The sequence below is a fragment of the Chiloscyllium plagiosum genome, unplaced genomic scaffold (assembly GCF_037043375.1).
Source record: "Chiloscyllium plagiosum isolate Xiang-an unplaced genomic scaffold, Cpla_swu_hap1 HiC_scaffold_26, whole genome shotgun sequence".
NCBI classification, from domain to species: Eukaryota; Metazoa; Chordata; class Chondrichthyes; order Orectolobiformes; family Hemiscylliidae; genus Chiloscyllium; species Chiloscyllium plagiosum.
The window spans coordinates 8,662,227-8,679,281 of NW_028270164.1; the positions used below are offsets into that span (position 1 = coordinate 8,662,227).

The 17,055-nt window shown below is 43.0% G+C and overlaps 1 protein-coding gene across 2 annotated transcripts in view; it reads left to right on the forward strand.

The window, feature by feature from the left end:
• The first annotated feature begins 8,330 nt into the window (after positions 1-8,330).
• Positions 8,331-17,055, forward strand: part of LOC122563050 (kelch domain-containing protein 8A) — a 39,990-nt gene continuing 31,265 nt past the window's right edge. For both annotated transcript variants that reach the window (XM_043716386.2, XM_043716387.2), the window contains exon 1: positions 8,331-8,398. The gene's annotated coding sequence lies outside the window, so the exon portion shown is untranslated. The remainder of the gene's footprint in view (positions 8,399-17,055) is intronic.

Sequence of the window (17,055 nt, forward strand, 5' to 3'; positions counted from 1 at the left end):
CGGGAATGTCAATGAGAGAGCAGACAGAAGCAGTAACATCAGCTGTCTGTATTCAAACCATTTCACAATTTCTGTCAGTCTTCCAATTTTCTAGAAATTCTGATGATTTCCAACATCTTTTTTCCTATTTATATCAGTTCTTTGGGTGGGGTGATGTCATGGGGGATGGTGGCATGTGGAAATTCAGAAGCATTCTGAAGATTTGTACGTGGACTGCAGAAAGGATGTCCTCTGTGATGTACGGTACTGTGAGCACTGCAATGTGGTAATGAATGTCAAGCAGGAGAAGAAAATGCAGCTGATCTGGTTATCCAGACAGCCAGAACAACCCATGATCTGTTATTTAATGTGTATGTAATGTAGTTGATGGTGGATAAGGTGTACAGGGCTTTCTCACTCTGGGTTCCAAGACATGAAGCATCTTTAGATTAGATTATTTACAGTGTGGAAACAGGCCCTTCGGCCCAACAAGTCCACACCGACCCATTCCCCTCATTTATCCCTTCACCTAACACTATGGGCAATTTAGCATGGCCAATTCACCTAACCTGCACATCTTTGTGACTGTGGGAGGAAACCAGAGCACCCGGAGAAAACCCACGCAGACACAGGGAGAATGTGCAAACTCCACACAGTCAGTTGCCTGAGGCGGGAATTGAACCCGGGTCTCTGGCGCTGTGAGGCAGAAGTGCTAACCACTGTGCCACCGTGCCACCCTTAAGTAAATTTTTGCAAAAAAATGTCTATCTCTGTAGTTCAGCAAGCTGATTGAGGAATCATGCATTAGTCACAGACTGATGATGGCTCTGCTCGTCATATAAGGGTATGGTCATTTTAAGAACTTTTAAAGAAATTTGTACCTAAGGTGGGACCAGGTTTATGCCAGACTGGTGCACATAATAGGGAAAATTCAGAGGAGGCACGGGTGGTGATAGGCTGGGAGGTGAGTATCTATCAATTACATTTTTATCATTTTGCTTTGTGCTATGCGGATCAGAAGCTGTTTGGAATTTGAATTGATCAATGATGGCTCCACAATGAGAGGATCCTGTAAGACAAGGTATGGCATCATCAAGGCTGATGTTATGTGGCATGGTGAGAGAAGGAACTAATGTAATAGCTTTGGCCCTGGGACTGGACTGGACTGGATTGTCAGCCTAAGGTTCCAAAATTAGAGCCCACTGAAACAAGTTGTCTAGATTCAATTTGTAATATTGGAAATTCGTGGGCTGACATCAAAGTACTGTTAAGATTGCAACTGCTTCACTAATGGCCTTCAGAGTGGGGAAACTGATCTCCCCCAATAGCTGAATGTCACAATGAGGGGGGGAAGAGAGATGTGTTTAAGAGTCACTCTAAATTTATAAGATAAGATGGGTAGAATGGCCTCCTTCATGTGTATTTAGTTTAGAAACTACTATGTATGTTTACTTTTGATTTCCTCATAATGCTTAGCACAAATAGTGTGTATTTTTACTTACAAAGACTGAACTATGAATTTAATTTATCCATTATTTAAGTAGCAGCATGGACTTATTTAAAGTAAATTAGTTAATGTCTGTTAAAATAGATGGCAAAGCAACTTGCTGCAAAGTATTAAGTGTTTGTACAGGAATAATGCTTTTCATCATTTTTGAGCTTGTGTAAATGTATGAAATAGTGCAAAGTCTGCCTGTTTGGAATGCATTTAAACATAGCTCCAAACTTAAGTATATTATCATATTCATACAATATTATTTCACGTTTTCCATGAGAAATGTTAATGAACTTCCACCCACTCTCTCAGAATAGCACTGACTGAGCTACTAATGGGCTGAGGATATAAGTGACTCTGATTCTTGGCAATATATGTCTCCTGGGATCTAGTTCAAGGGCACTGATTTGTTATGCTAGACATTCTTTTGAATCCTACTGTGCCTTAAGGCAGACAGATCTTAATTATATAGTGTCTAGCTTTCCTTTCCTATCCCCAGTCAAAGATTATTTATACACTTATTCATTATTTTGCTTTCATTGTTTAAACAAAATGAGCTCCTGTGTAGCTGAGCACCCTTTGTTTGTGGTTTGTGGTATTGTGTATGTGTTCAGAAGAATCCACACTGACTCAAAACGTTAACTCTGATTTCTCTCCACAGATGCTGCAAGACCTGCTGAGCTTCTCTAATAATTTCTGTTTTTGTTTCTGTGCGTTATATGATTTGGACTGTTATTTTAACTTCATCTGATTTTTGTTTCGAATAGGCAAAAGCAGAAAGGAGACTGGACATTGTCTTAATTGTGAAAGTAGCTTGCTCACAATTTGCCACATATTCCATTCATTAGATCGTTTTCCCCCACCTCTACAGCTCAACAGAATATTACATGGAGATTGCAGCAAGTCTGAGATGCTAACAGAGCAGTGAGAGGAACAGCGCATTGAGGATTTTGATGGACCTAATAGTGACATTTAAAGGTAGTTTAAGAAGCAGAAATATAATGGGGAAGAAAGTTTCAGTGAATAGAGTCAAATGCGTACAGAAAAAGAAATAAAGAGAGGGAAAATGGGATGGGCTCCTGACAAATGGTTCAGAGACGAGAGATGCTGAGATAGACTGAGAAGTTAAAACATGAGTATGTGGCACTGGAAGGCAAAGGAAGCATAGGCTAGACAAGAAAGAATTGAGCTGGGCAAGTTGTTGGAGGGAATCCTGAGGGACAGGATGTACATGTATTTGGAAAGGCAAGGACTGATAGGGTTAGTCAACATTGCTTTGTGTGTGGAAAATCATGTCTCACAAACTTGATTGAGTTTTTTGAGGAAGTAACAAAGAGGATTGATGAGGGCAGAGTGGTAGATGTTATCTACATGGACTTCAGTAAGACGTTCAACAAGGTTACCCATGGGAGATTGATTAGCAAGGTTAGGTCTCATGGAATACAGGGAGAACTAGCCATTTGGATACAGAACTGGCTCAAAGGTGGAAGACAGAGGGTGGTGGTGGAGGGTTGTTTTTCAGACTGGAGGCCTGTGACCAGTGGAGTGCCACAAGGATCGGTGCTGGGTCCTCTACTTTTTGTCATTTACATAAATGATTTGGATGCGAGCATAAGAGGTACAGTTAGTAAGTTTGCAGATGACACCAAAATTGGGGGTGTAGTGGACAGCAAAGAGGGTTACCTCACATTACAACAGGATCTTAACCAGATGGGCCAATGGACTGAGAAGTGGCAGATGGAGTTTAATTCAGTTAAATGCGAGGTATTGCATTTTGGGAAAGCAAATCTTAGCAGGACTTATGCACTTAATGGTAAGGTCCTAGGGAGTGTTGCTGAACAAAGAGACCTTGGAGTGCAGGTTCATAGCTCCTTGAAAGTGGAGTCGCAGGTAGATAGGATAGTGAAGAAGGTGTTTGGTATGCTTTCCTTTATTGGTCAGAGTATTGAGTAGAGGAGTTGGGAGTCATGTTGTGGCTGTACAGGATATTGGTTAGGCCACTGTTGGAATATTGTGTGAGGCTGAACAGGCTGGGGCAGTTTTCCCTGGAGCGTCGGAGGCTGAGGGGTGACCTTATGGAGGTTTACAAAATGATGAGGAGGTAAGTAGGCAAAGTCTTTTCCCTGGGGTCAGGGAGTCCAGAACTAGAGGGCATAGGTTTAGGGTGAGAGGGGAAAGATATAAAAGAGACCTACGGGTCAACTTTTTCACACAGAGAGTGGTACGTGTATGGAATGAGCAGCCAGAGGAAGTGGTGGAGGCGAGTACAATTACAGCATTTAAGAAGCATTTGGATGGATATATGACTAGGAAGGGTTTAGAGGGATGTGGGTTAGGTGCTGGCAGGTGGGACTAGATTGGGTTGGGATATCTGGTCGGCATGGACGAGTTGGACCGAAGGGTCTGTTTCCATGCTGTACATCTCTATGACTATGACTCTATGCAAGGAGCTCGAGAAATAAGAGAGATTATCTGAGGGCACTGATAGATTTGTGGGGTGCAATATTATAACTGGGTGTTTTCTGAAAAATGGGCAGGATTGGCAGCTCAGCGTTATTGGTAATAGGATATTCAGGACTGTTGTCTGGGCTTCTTGGAGGTGCACTGCAGAATATTGAGTCAAATCAGCTTGTCTCTCAGCTCTAGGTCTTGTCATCAAAGGGGCTGCTACTGCACAGAACCTATTGTCAACTACTATTGGCAGCTATTCATTCTCCTGCACTGACCTTTACTCAGTCCTTTGCCTGTCCCACTGTGTTTCTCTCTCTTTGGGCTCCATCCCCAATTATTGTTTCCTCCTCCCCCCAGCTCATCTACTGGAAATATACCAGCTTTTTCCTAGCTACCATCAGTTCTGAAGAAAGGTCACCGGACTCAAAATATTAACTCTGCTTTCTCTTCATAGATGTTTTTCAGCAACTTCTGTTTTTGTTTCTGATTTCCAGCATCTGCAGTTCTTTCATCTTTCAGCTCCTCATGCTAGCCCAACTGGATGTTTTGGTTTAACTAACATTAAGGCCACAGTACAAAAGACAGCCCTTTCAAAGCTTCCAACTTCATAGAATTTAAGCAGGAGCACCCAGGAAGTGACATAATGGAAAGGATTTGAAAATGATTTGTAACCAGTACCCATTGGATGAACACAAAACTTTATTTCTGGTTTCGGCATTGTGTCAATCCAGGGGAAAAGGTTGAAGGCTTCTCTACTTCTAAATCGTTCAGTTTATACTAGGAATTCACCATCAATGTAGTTTCTATAATCCATAATTTGGCAGGAAGAATAGAGGCATAGACTATTTTCTAAATGAGGAGATAATTCAGATGTCTGAAGTGCAGAGAGATTTGGGAGTTCTAGTCCAGGATTCTCTCAAGGTCAACTTGCAGATTGACTCAGTAGTTAGGAAGGCAGATGCAACTATGGCATTTATTTTGAGAGGACTTGATACAAAAGCAGGTATGTACTTCTGAGGAGAAAGTGAGGACTGCAGATGCTGAAGATCAGAATCGAGAGTGTGGTGCTGGAAAAGCACAGCAGGTCAGGCAGTATCCAAGGAGCAGGAGGATCGACATTTTGGGCATAGACCCTTCATCAGGAATAGACCAGAGCCTCAGGAAGGAGAAAGTGAGCACTGCAGATGCTGGAGATCAGAATCGAGAGTGTGGTGCTGGAAAAGCACAGCAGGTCAGGCAGTATCCAAGGAGCAGGAGGATCGACATTTTGGGCATAGACCCTTCATCAGGAATAGACCAGAGCCTCAGGAAGGAGAAAGTGAGCACTGCAGATGCTGGAGATCAGAGTCAGGAGTGTGGTGCTGGAAAAGCACAGCAGGTCAGGCAACATCCGAGGAGCAGGAGAATCAACATTTCAGGCATAAGCCCTTCATCAGGATCCTACACTCTTGACCCTGATGAAGGGCTAATGTACTTCTGAGGCTCTATAAGGCTCTGGTCAGGCCACATTTGGAGTATTGTGCACATATCCCAGAAAGGATGTACTGTTCCAGGCATGTTCAGAGGAGGTTCACAAGAATGATCCCAGGAATGAAAAGCTTAACATATGAGGAATGTTTGAGGACTCTAGGTTTATATTCGATGGAAGTTTAGAAGGATGAGGGGGGATTTAATTGAAACATACAGAATATTGAATGGCCTAGACAGAGTAGATGTTGGGAAGATGTTTCCATTGGTAGGAGAGATGAGGACCCAAGGGCACAGCCTTACAGTAAAGACCCTTTAGAATGGAGGTAAGGAGAAACTTCTTTAGCCAGACAGTGTTGAATCTGTGGAATTCATTGCCTCAGAAGGCTGTGGAGACCCAGTCATTGAGTTTGTTTAAGACTGAGATAGACATGCTCTTGAGTATATAGGGGATCAAGAGTGACAGGGAGAACGTGGGAGAATGGAGTTGAGAAACTATTCAGCCATGATTGAATGGCAGAGCAGACCTGATGGGCTGAATGGCCTAATTTCTGCTCCTGTGTTTTATGGTGTAATGGGATGATAATCCAACTCCCTATCCCCAGACCCACAAGACAGCCCATCTTACCACATTTCAGTAAATTGTCCCTGTGTCACAATTTTTGCAAACTTTGATTTCATATTGAAGATTTTAAACAGGAAGATAAAAATGGACAACCTCCAGGATTTATTTGACAGCAAATGTATCATTGTGAGAGATGTGAGTGCAGATCCATAACCAACATCCATCCTAATAGGAAAAATATAACATTGAAAAAATCACACCTCAGCAATGGAAATTCAGTGAAATGGAAACCATCCTGTGAATTCAAAACAGCCGGCTTGAAAATAAATACAGCACATGGGGTCAAATAGAGACAAAAATATCCAAGCTGATTTTATATTTATCTTTCAACATTCTCCAAAACTTGTTCAGTTTTTAAGAAGAGAAAATGCAGAGACCGATGCAAAATTAAGTTGGAGCTTAACGTGTAATATCTGTTATTGCCTTAATAAATATTTTAGCAAGTGTTTATGTCAGTATTTTCTTGCCTTGTTTGGACATGTTGGAACAATTTTCTTGCAAAAACAAATGATTTATTTTCTCTAATTTGTGTTTAATGTTCCTTTCCTTTCAGCCTTGCTGTAGGCTATCCATTGGTCCCCAGTGGAAAGATTTTAATAAAGGCTGGTTCATATTTCTGACTTTTAAATCTTCTGCCTCCGAGAGGCAGGTACTTTATCTTCCTCTTGTATAACCCACTTTTACATGATCAAAACTCCTTTGCAGGGGAAAGTGAAATTAGAGGAGGAATGTATGTTTCAACACCAGCTTTCACTGCCTCGTGATAACCAAAATCATTTACCTCATGGTTCTTTCATGGGATGTGAGTGTCATTGGCAAGACCAGTATTGGTTGCTCATTCTAATTGCCCGGAATTGAATGGTTTGTGGAGTTATTTCAGAGGGCAATGAACAGTCAACCACACTGCTGTGGGTCCGGAGTGACATGTAAGCCAGACCAGATAAGGATGGCAGATTTCCCTTCCCTAAGGAGCCTTATTGAATTCAATGGGTTTTTACCACAAGATAACTTCATGGCACCATCACTGTCGCTAGCTTTATACTGCAGATATATTTATTGAATTTAAATTCCACCAACTGTCATGTAAAAGACCTCCACAGAGGCTGGTCATCAACTCACCACTTATTTACAAATTCATTGTACTTGACACTGGTTCAACTAATTCAGACCAGCTATCAGAGTGAAGAGAAGATTTTCCTGTTCCTCGGATGCTGCCTGACTGGCTGTGCTTTTCCAGCACCACTTTAATCTAGACTCTGATTTCCAGCATCTGCAGTCCTTACTTTTGCCTAGAACCTCTGACACTCCCATTCCAGAGGAGATTTCAAAAGAGAGCTGGATATATATTTGAAAGGGATGAAATTAGAAGTCTGAGGATGTAGGGCAAGAGATTGGGATTAGTCGGTTAGTTCTTTCGGGAGTTGGTACATAAGTTCATAAGATATATAGGAGCAGAATTAGGCCATTTGGCCCATTGAGTCTGCTCTGCCATTCAGTCATGGCTGATATACTCCTCACCCCTGTTTTCCTGCCTTCTCCCCATAACCCTGCAACCCATTACCAATAAAGAATCTCTCTAACTCCTCCTTAAATTTACTCACCAGTCCCAGCATCCACTGCACTTTGGGGGAGTGAATTCCACAGATTTACAATCCTTTGGGAGAAATAGTTTCTCCTCAACTCTGTTTTAAATTTGTTCCCCCTTATCCTGAGACATGATGGGTCGAATAGCCTCCTTCTGCACTGTAGGATTCTAGAAATGTCAGGTGGAGCAAATGACTGCAGATGCTGGAACTCATACTGAGAACAACAAATGTTGGAGTACCCAGCCTTGTCAGGCAGCATCCATGGAGAGAGAGAAAGCTAACGTTTCGGGGCTAGATGACCCTTCATCAGAGTTGAGGTGATGTGGAAGGGATACCATATATGCAATGGCGGGGGAACGCTGGAGTGCTGGGGGGGGAGAAAGACTGCTGATAGTGCAGATTAAGCGATCAGAATATGATTCTCACTCTGCCTTTGTCTCCGCTGAGTTTCTCCAGCGATTTTCTGTCAACACTTCCTTAAATTTCTCCCTCTCTGGGATCCTCCCGATTTTCCTAATCTTTCAGTTCAGGGATGCACAACCTCTGAGCCCACAGCCCGTGCCCAATAGTGGGAGGAGGGTTGGTTCGGAATGATGGGCAGGAGTTGGACCGTCCCCCCCGTCCCCCCCAGTCCCTGGGCAGGGATTCTGTGAGATTTCACAGCTTGTGCCTGATAGGGTAGCGTCAGCCGTGAGGAAGCAGCCTCACACTGTGTGGACCAGAGAGAGAGAGAGAGTGTGTGTGTGTCTAAGACCAGGGCAGTCTGTCCTCAGTCTGAAGCTGCAGAACTTTCAGGTACGGAGCTATTTAAACAGATTTCTCCCGGTTACAGAGATAACATTCGTTTCATGAAACGGGCATTAATCCCTGACTGAAAGGAATGGAGAATGTATTTACGGGGTTATTGTCTCTGGGATGGGGAAGTTTTTGATTAAGACTGCGAGAGGTCTCTTGTTGGAGGGTGGAAATATTTGGAGGAGGGGGCGGCTGTGTTTCCCCACCAGCCCAGTCTCTATCCCCCACACCCCCACCTCTCTATCTCTCATTCCCCCTTCTCTCCCACACACCTCTCTCTCCTTCAAAATCCTCTCTCCCCCACAACCCCGTTCCCCCATTTTGCCATCTCACCCCCCTCTATCCCCACCCCCTCCCCCATTCTCCCTCTGTCAACCCCACCCTCCTTTCTATCCCCCACTCTACCCATTCCCTCTTCTGCCCCTTTATTACCCTTGCCCCCTCTATCCTCACCCCCTCCCTCCATTCCTCCCTCTGTCAACCCCACCCTTCTCTCTATCCCTCACTCTCCCCCACAATCCCCCCTCTGCCCCTTTATCATCCCTCCCCCTCTCTCTATCCCCTACTCTCCCTAATCACCATTGCCCCCCCCCCCCACCCCCCACCAGCCCCCTCTCTCTGTCTCTCCCCCAGACCCTCCCTCTCTCCAAACAATATCGGTCCCAGTCCCAGTCTGCAACCATTCCCCAGGAGCTGGGTCTCTGCAAAGTTCGCAGCTGCTTGTACGGGGCAGGAGGCGGTGATGGTCGTGTCCGTGTTTGGGGTATTCCCAAGGGTGGGCTTCAATCAGGAGAGTGGGGTATATACCCTCGGAGCCTACAGCCCGGGCACCCCTGTATTGCTCTCGTTGCAGAGTGAGGGTCACGACAGAGACAGCTCTCACCTCTCTAGTTCTGTTTAAAAAAGAAATACGTTCAAAAATATTACTGCACTATGTACAGATGTGGGACGTGAACCCAGATCTCCTGTCTCAGAGGCAGAGACACTACCACTGTATACAGCTATATTGTCAGCTTAAAGCAACAGTCAGCTACCAATGGGGAGTCAATTATTTTAGATTTATGCACAAGATTGTTTGTTCCCTCTCCCCAATTAGAATCTTGTTCACACGGTTTGATGCCAATGTTGTCACGTCGCATCGGGAAAATGGCACCACTAACAGTGCAGCATCCCCTCAGCATTACGCTGGGAGGCTCTGCTTCAACTCTGTTCTCAAGTGGCTGGAGTGGCATTTGAATGAGCTGAACCACCCACTCGAGCAGCAGAGAGTTAATAACCTGGTTTAGTGGTGAATCTCTGAACCGTGCCTAAAAACTGGGAATGGTTCAATGATGTGCTATCACTGCCTTGAAATGGAACAGGAGGTGGATGAGACTGGGATGCTCCAGCCCATGGGGGTCTAGCGCATATTTGCACTCAATGTTGAGATGCTTTTCTCAGTGTCAACACTCACCATTGCTTAATGTGTTGCAAGAACCTATTCACTTATGATTGTAAGGAAGTATTGCTGTAATTGTACAAGGTACTGGTGACATCACATCTGGAATACTGCATAGAGAGTGGATCCCCTTCCTTGAGGAAGAGTATAATTGCATTGGAGGCAGTTCAGCCAAGGTTCACTGGATTAATTCCAGAGATGGAAGTTTTATCTAATGAAGAGCGATTGAGCAGTTGAAGGCCTGTACTCTGTACATTTTATAAGAATGGGAGGAGATCTTATTGAAGTATGTGGGACGCTCAAGGGGATTGACAAAGTAGGCGTAGAGTGGATGTTTCCTCGTGGGACAAGAGATCATAGATTTTAGGATAAGGGGGTAATGGGTTTAATATAGGTGAGGAGAAATTATTTCTCTCAAAGGGTTTGCGAATATGTGGAATTCACTAACCCAGAGTACAGTGGGTGCTGGGACATTGAGTATTTTTAAGGAGTAGATAGATTTTTAATGAGTAATGTGTTGAAGGTTATGGAGAGTGGGCAGGCTAGTGAAACTGAGGCTGAGATGATGATCGTATTTGAAATAACTCCATGAAGACTGATATCCTATCATCAAATCACCCTGTATTTATACATGGAGAGGCCTTGACACCAATCCAGCTCCCTCAGAGCCAGCTCTCTCTGTGCAGAGCCCCTGACCTGCCTGATTATATCTGTCAGTCAGGGCTCCTTGATTGAGCCAGATTAACAGCCCCAATCAGGGAATTCATTCTATGAGGTTCACTTGGCTGACCTCGTTATAATCACGACAGTATAAAAAAGCAGAGCAAACTCGAGGTGCTGAATTGCCATCTCCTAGTTCTTATGATTGGCTTACACCTCTGTGCAATGATATTGTTGTCAATATTCTCCCCTCTGTTGAGTGAGATGACAATTCTTGGCTGAGTGTCTGGCTTCTGGCGGCATTTCACTCTTCACCCATGCTCCATGAACAACAGTAATGTTAAACAGACTATTTGACCATCTAAGAGACCACACCTGAGCCAAAGTCTGCCTTCATTTGATCTCTAAGCACATGTATTTTCTGGGGCAGAGGACATTAGATAATTATTAGAATCATAGAATCCCTACAGTGTGGAAACAGGCCCTTTGGCCCAACAAGTCCACATCAATCTTCAAAAGAGTAACCCACCCAAACCCATTCCCCTACCCTATTATCCTACACTTTCCACTTTCAGGAATGAAGGGCTCCTGTCCAAAACGTTGATTTTCCTTCTCCTCAGATACTGCCTGACCTGCTGTGCTTTTCCAGCACCACTCTAATTTTGACTCTGAGCTCCAGCATCTGCAGTCCTCACTTTTGCCTTGCAATTTAGCATGGCCAATTCACCTATCCTGTACATCTTTGGATTATGGAAGGAAACCGGAGCACCTGGAGGATACCCACGCAGACACGGGGAGAATGTGCAAACGCCAGACAGTCGCCTGAAGTTGGAATCGTAACTAGGTCCCTGGCACTGTGGGGCAGCAGTGCTAACCACAGAGCCTCCTTGCCAGTAATATTTAAGTGTCCCTCCATCCCCACCTAGCCAGTGTAAAAGCTAATCATTCTAGAACTGCTTCCTTAGTTATGCTCACCAGGCTGAAATAGATTGGTTGTTGATGTGCCTTTTATACTGCCGCACTAAGGAGTTTATTTTGATCATCATAGAACTGAACACAAAGATAATTCCTCCTCCGTTAATGTGCTGATTCAGACACACTCCTCCTGCCCAACAAGCCTACCATTCAGCCAGTGTATGGCATAGAAGCAGAGAGTGTCAGCAAGGAAAACTGGATTGAGAGAATTGCTAACTTTTAATGAGATATCATTTGAGTCATACAGCAGCAGAATTAAACAAGTCGTCCTCTTTTCCGAAGTGTGACCTGTAACTGTCATCCTATTGGAACTTATTACATTGGTTTAATTGATGGTAGGAAGCTGGCTCATTTCCTACTTTTTGTAAGCAGAGTATATCAGATGAGTGACACAAATTTGCTTCTCCCTCAGTAGGGACTGTAGAATGGAAACAGAAATTTGCAAGAGTTCCCGTATTCTAATGTGGAAGATAGTAGACTTTTAATAATCTTTTTTATTGCAATGTTAGCAGGAACCATAGAGAGACGGATCATAGGATCCCTACAGCGTGGAAGCAAGCCATTCTGCCCATCGAGTCCACACTGATCGTCTGAACAGCATTCCACTCCTCACTCTATTCCTGTAACCCTGCATTTCCCATACGCAATCCACCTAGCCTGCACATCTCTGGACACTATGAGCAATTAAGCATGGCCATCCACCTAACCTGCACATCTTTAGATTGTGGGAGCACAACAGAGAAAACCCACACAGATACAGGGAGACTGTACGAACTCCACACAGTCACCCAAGGGTAGGATTGAACCCAGGTCCCCGGTGCTGTGAGGCAGCAGTGCTAACCACTGAGCTACCATGTCAGCCCCATAGAAGTATAAGCTCTCCCTAATACTTAATGATATGAAGGTGCCGCTGTTAGACTGGGGTGGACAAAGTTAAAAATCACACAGCACCAGGGTACAGTCCAACAGCTTTATTTGGAAGTACTAGCTTTCAGAGTGCTACTCCTTCATCAGGTGGTTGTGAACACATAATTTATAGCAAAGGATTACAGTGACATACAACTGAAATGGTATATTGAATAAACCCAGATTGTTAAGTCTTTCATCTTTTAGAATGGTTTATGGGCTTTGGTTCACTAATATGTAAACCCCAGAACTTCTTTTTAAATTACCTTCTTGAGATAACTTTAGGCTTTACAACAAAAGGTGACATCTCAGCTCAGACAATGAATTAAAGGTGTGAGGTCAGGCTGTCTGTATCCCAATCTTGAGTCAGACTGGTTCTATTTCCAAAGTGGAATTTACAAAATATTATTATGGATTGACTGCCAGCAGATTGTGTGTTTTTGAGCAATATGCAATATTTCAGCAAATATAATTCTGCAAATACAAATGCACCCTATGGACTTATATGTGTGCATGCGTGAATGAGAGAGAGAGAGAAAAGAGATTGAATGTATACATGTGAGTGTGTGAGTATGAGTGCATGTGAGAGAGTGTGTGTTTGCGTGTGTGAAAGCTTAGTAAAGTGTATGTGTGGGCGTGATGGAGTATAAGCCTGTGAGAGGGTTTGTGCATGGGTGTGAGTGTGCAGGGTATTTGTGTGTGAGAGAGCGTGTGTCTGAGAGAGGATCTGCGTGAGTGTGTGTGTATGTATCGTGCAGTGGAGTCACCTATAGTGTGACATGAATCCAAGATCTTATGATCTTATACTCCACAACCACCTGATGAAGGAGCAGTGCTCTGAAAGCTAGTGCTTCCAAATAAACCTGTTGGACTATAACCTGGTGTTGTGTGAATTTTTAACCTAATACTTAACCATTCTGGAGGTGGACTCAACATTATGCTGTTTGGTTTGATAATGGAAGAAAGAAATGCCTTTATATAATTACTGTTACAACTACTGAATTACACAAAGGGCTTTAAAATACTTTTGAAGCTTAGGCACTGTTCTAAGGTAGGAAATGTACCACACAATTTGTGTACACCAAGCTATTACAAATAGCAACGTGACACCGACCAGATAATCTGTAATTTATCAATGTTGATTATGGGACAAATTTTGTTCAGAACACCAACCAGATCTCTTTCTTTTCTTCAAAACAGTGGAATAAAATCTTATGTCTGACTGAGAGGGCAGATATGGGAATCTGTTTAATATTTCATCCTTAAAACAACAACATCTCCAACATCGTAGTACACCCTCAATACTGCAGTGGAGGGTCTGCATGGATTACGTACTCATGTTTTCGTGTGGGATGATAGACTGACTACATTCCTGGGGAGAGTGTCATACAGACATCTGAAGTTTGCAAAGAACATTTTCCTAAGTAAAAATAAGGAAGGAAAGTTGAGAGGTTTCAACAACGTGTTTACTGAGTGTTATTGTGCTGTTGTGTGGATCCATTAGCTGACCTCACAGCACCTGCCAGAAACAGCATGAGTGACTTCACGGCCCAGTTCTGCTTCACTGCTAATGTCCTGTCAGTCACATTGCTAAGGTCTGTTGATGTTAAGGTTAAGACAGACAGTTACGTAGGAACATAGGAACAGGAATAGACTTTTCAGTCATCCATTTAATGAGATCATGGCTGATCTGTGATCTAATTCCGTTTACCTTCCTTTGGCTTATTTTGTAATTGTCTTTGTGGATATAGAAATATGGACCAGTTAGGTTGCAAGGTGACAGCTTTCAGAGTGGTCAAGTTAGTAAACACTCTCCACTAAGAAAAACAGTGTATTTTGGTTCTCAGCTCGCCAGCCTGCTTGAACTTTATTAACTGACATCAGTTCATACTGGGACTAAAATTGTAACTAAAGAAGATGTTGCATGGACGAGGCTTGTATTTCCTTCAGCACTGAGGAACAAGGGTTGATAGAAATCAAAATGTTTACGTTCATTAAAGCCTTTCATACAGAAAGAAACTATTTCTTCCAATGGAGGAGTCCACAACATGGGGGTATAGTAAAAATTAGAACAAGTATTCTGGGGTGATGTCTGGAAACTTATCTTCGTGTAAGTGGAAGTGGAAATTCAAAAAGCAATTGAGGTTCTGAGGCCAACTGAAAATTTCAAAACTCCAATTGATAGGATTTTACATTTTAGGTTCAGTGACCATCCTTCAGTACCTTCCGATGAAGTGTCACGGACACAAATAGTTAACTGTATCTCTCTCTTCAGATGCGGCCAGACCTGCTGAGGCTCTCCAGCAATTTTTGACTCAGTTTTCCCATTTCCAGCATTCACAGTTCTATGTTTTTTATTGACAGTTGATTGTTACGCAAGGGTATTGAGGTCATGGAAGTAAGGAGGATAGATGAACAGGCCCAATGAGCTGATTGGCCTGCATTTGAGTCAACCCATTAATAAAATCCTTCAGCAGAAATAACAATATTCAATGGTTTCTGAAAATCTTATCCTCGTTAAATTATGGTTTATAATGTGTATAGGTAAAAGGCCCTTTGAAACCAGTTCTCTATAATTGGGTTAAATCCACATTCAGTGACCAAACACTGAATTCAGTTTGGCTTCAGAGCTCTGTGTCCCTTGACAACTTCCATGATGTATTTATCCTCCCGTTATCCTTAGGGGAGTTTCCCAACTTGAGCCAATGTGCATTTATACAGCACCTTTTACATAGAACATATATGGTGCTTCACAGCAGTATTAAAAATTTTTGACATTTGGAGATACTAGAACAGGATCTTGGTCAAAATGGCAAGTATTAACAAGTATTAACAAGTGCTTTAAAAGTGGACAGGGACCTTGCTCATTGACAGGATATGAGGATTGTGGAAAGGCCAATTTGGTCTGTTCCCAGTTGCTCTTGAGAAGATGGTGGTAAACCGGCTGCTTGAAGACCACTGAGTGAACTTACAAGGTCATTTCAGTTTGGACCACATTGGCTGTCAGACTGGAACCATCTAAATGCCATATCTGTGTAACGGTGTTAGTGAACGAGGTGCATTTTTACAGCAAATAAAGTGGCTTTATTGGTATTGCTCTGAATAATAACTTGTTATTCCAAGTTTACTTTATTGCCTGAATCTACATTCCACAGCTGGTGGTGAAATTCATTTTCAGACCATTGACCCAGGTGACCAATCCAGTAATAGAACCACTATGCTACTGTGCCCAATGGAACTTATGATGTGGAGGTGCTGAGGTTGGACTAGGGTGGTCAAGGTCAGAGATCACACGACACCAGGTTGTACAGATTTATTTGAAATCCCAAGCATTCAGAGCTCAGTGTCGTTTGACACCTGACTTTTGTCGATCTCAGTCCAACAACCAGCACATTCCATAGCACTGCTCCGAGAGCTTGTGATTTCAAATATACCTATTGGATAGTGTAGTGTGATTTCTGGCATTGGAACTTAATGACACCACAATTGCCTAGTTAGGTAACTCATTTAAAAATCACACAACACCAGGTTATAGTCCAACAGGTTTAATTGGAAGCACTAGCTTTCGGAGCGTTGCTCCTTCATCAAGTGGTTGTTGTGAAAGAGCAGCGCTCTGAAAGCTAGTGCTTCCAATGAAACCTGTTGGACTATAACCTGGTGTCGTGTGATTTTTAACTTTGTACAGCCCAGTCCAACACCGGCATCTCCAAATCATGGGTAACTCACGACTGACTATAGGCAGTATGGCAAGAAACAGTGCACACTCTGGACAAAAGTTATTCCAAAATTACAGCAGAAAGTACTGGAAAAACTCAACCAATCTGGGAGCATCTGAGAAGAGAGAGAGAGCGAGATACCGTGAGTTCTGATGCGAGGTATCCGGTTTGTACATTAATTTATTTCTTGCTTTGCAGATGCTGCCAGACCTGCTGAATACTGCTAGCAATTTCTGTTTTTATTTTAGAGTCCCATTGTATTTAGCTTTCTGATTTTAAAGTTACAGTTTTTTTTTAAATGTTGCTGTTCTACCAGCCAAGGTAGGAAAATGTGAAACTATTCACCTCAACAGAGTAGAGTATTACTAAATGAAGAGTGACTGCAGAATTCTGAAGTGCTAATGGATCTAGGTATTCTAGTACATGAAACACAAAAAGGTAGGGTGCAGATCATCAAGTGATTAAGAGACTAATGGATGTTATTTTTCATTGTAAGAGAAGCTATGCTTCAGTTATATGGGACATTGGTGAGACCACATCTCAGAAACTGTGTGCAGTTTTAATCTATTTAGTTAAGGAACTGATCTAAATTCTCTGGAGATGGTTCAGAGGAGGACTGCTCCCCAGAATGAGTGGGTTGACTTGTGAGGAGAGGTTGGAAAGACTGAGTTTATTTCCACTGGAATTTGGAAGTTTAAGGGCTGACTTGAATGATGTGTTCAAGATCCTGAAAGGTCTTGACAACTTGGAAGTGGAAATTGTGTTTCCTCTTCTGGGTCAGTCCAGAACATGGGTGTTGTGTTTTAGACTCAGAGGTTTGTCCTTTAGAATCCCTACACTGCAAAGAGCAGGCCGTTCGAAAGGCATCCTTACCCTACCCCTTTAATTCCTAAGACTAATTCAACTACTCTGCACACCTTTGGATACTGTGAGCAATTTAACATGGCCAGTCCACCTAACCT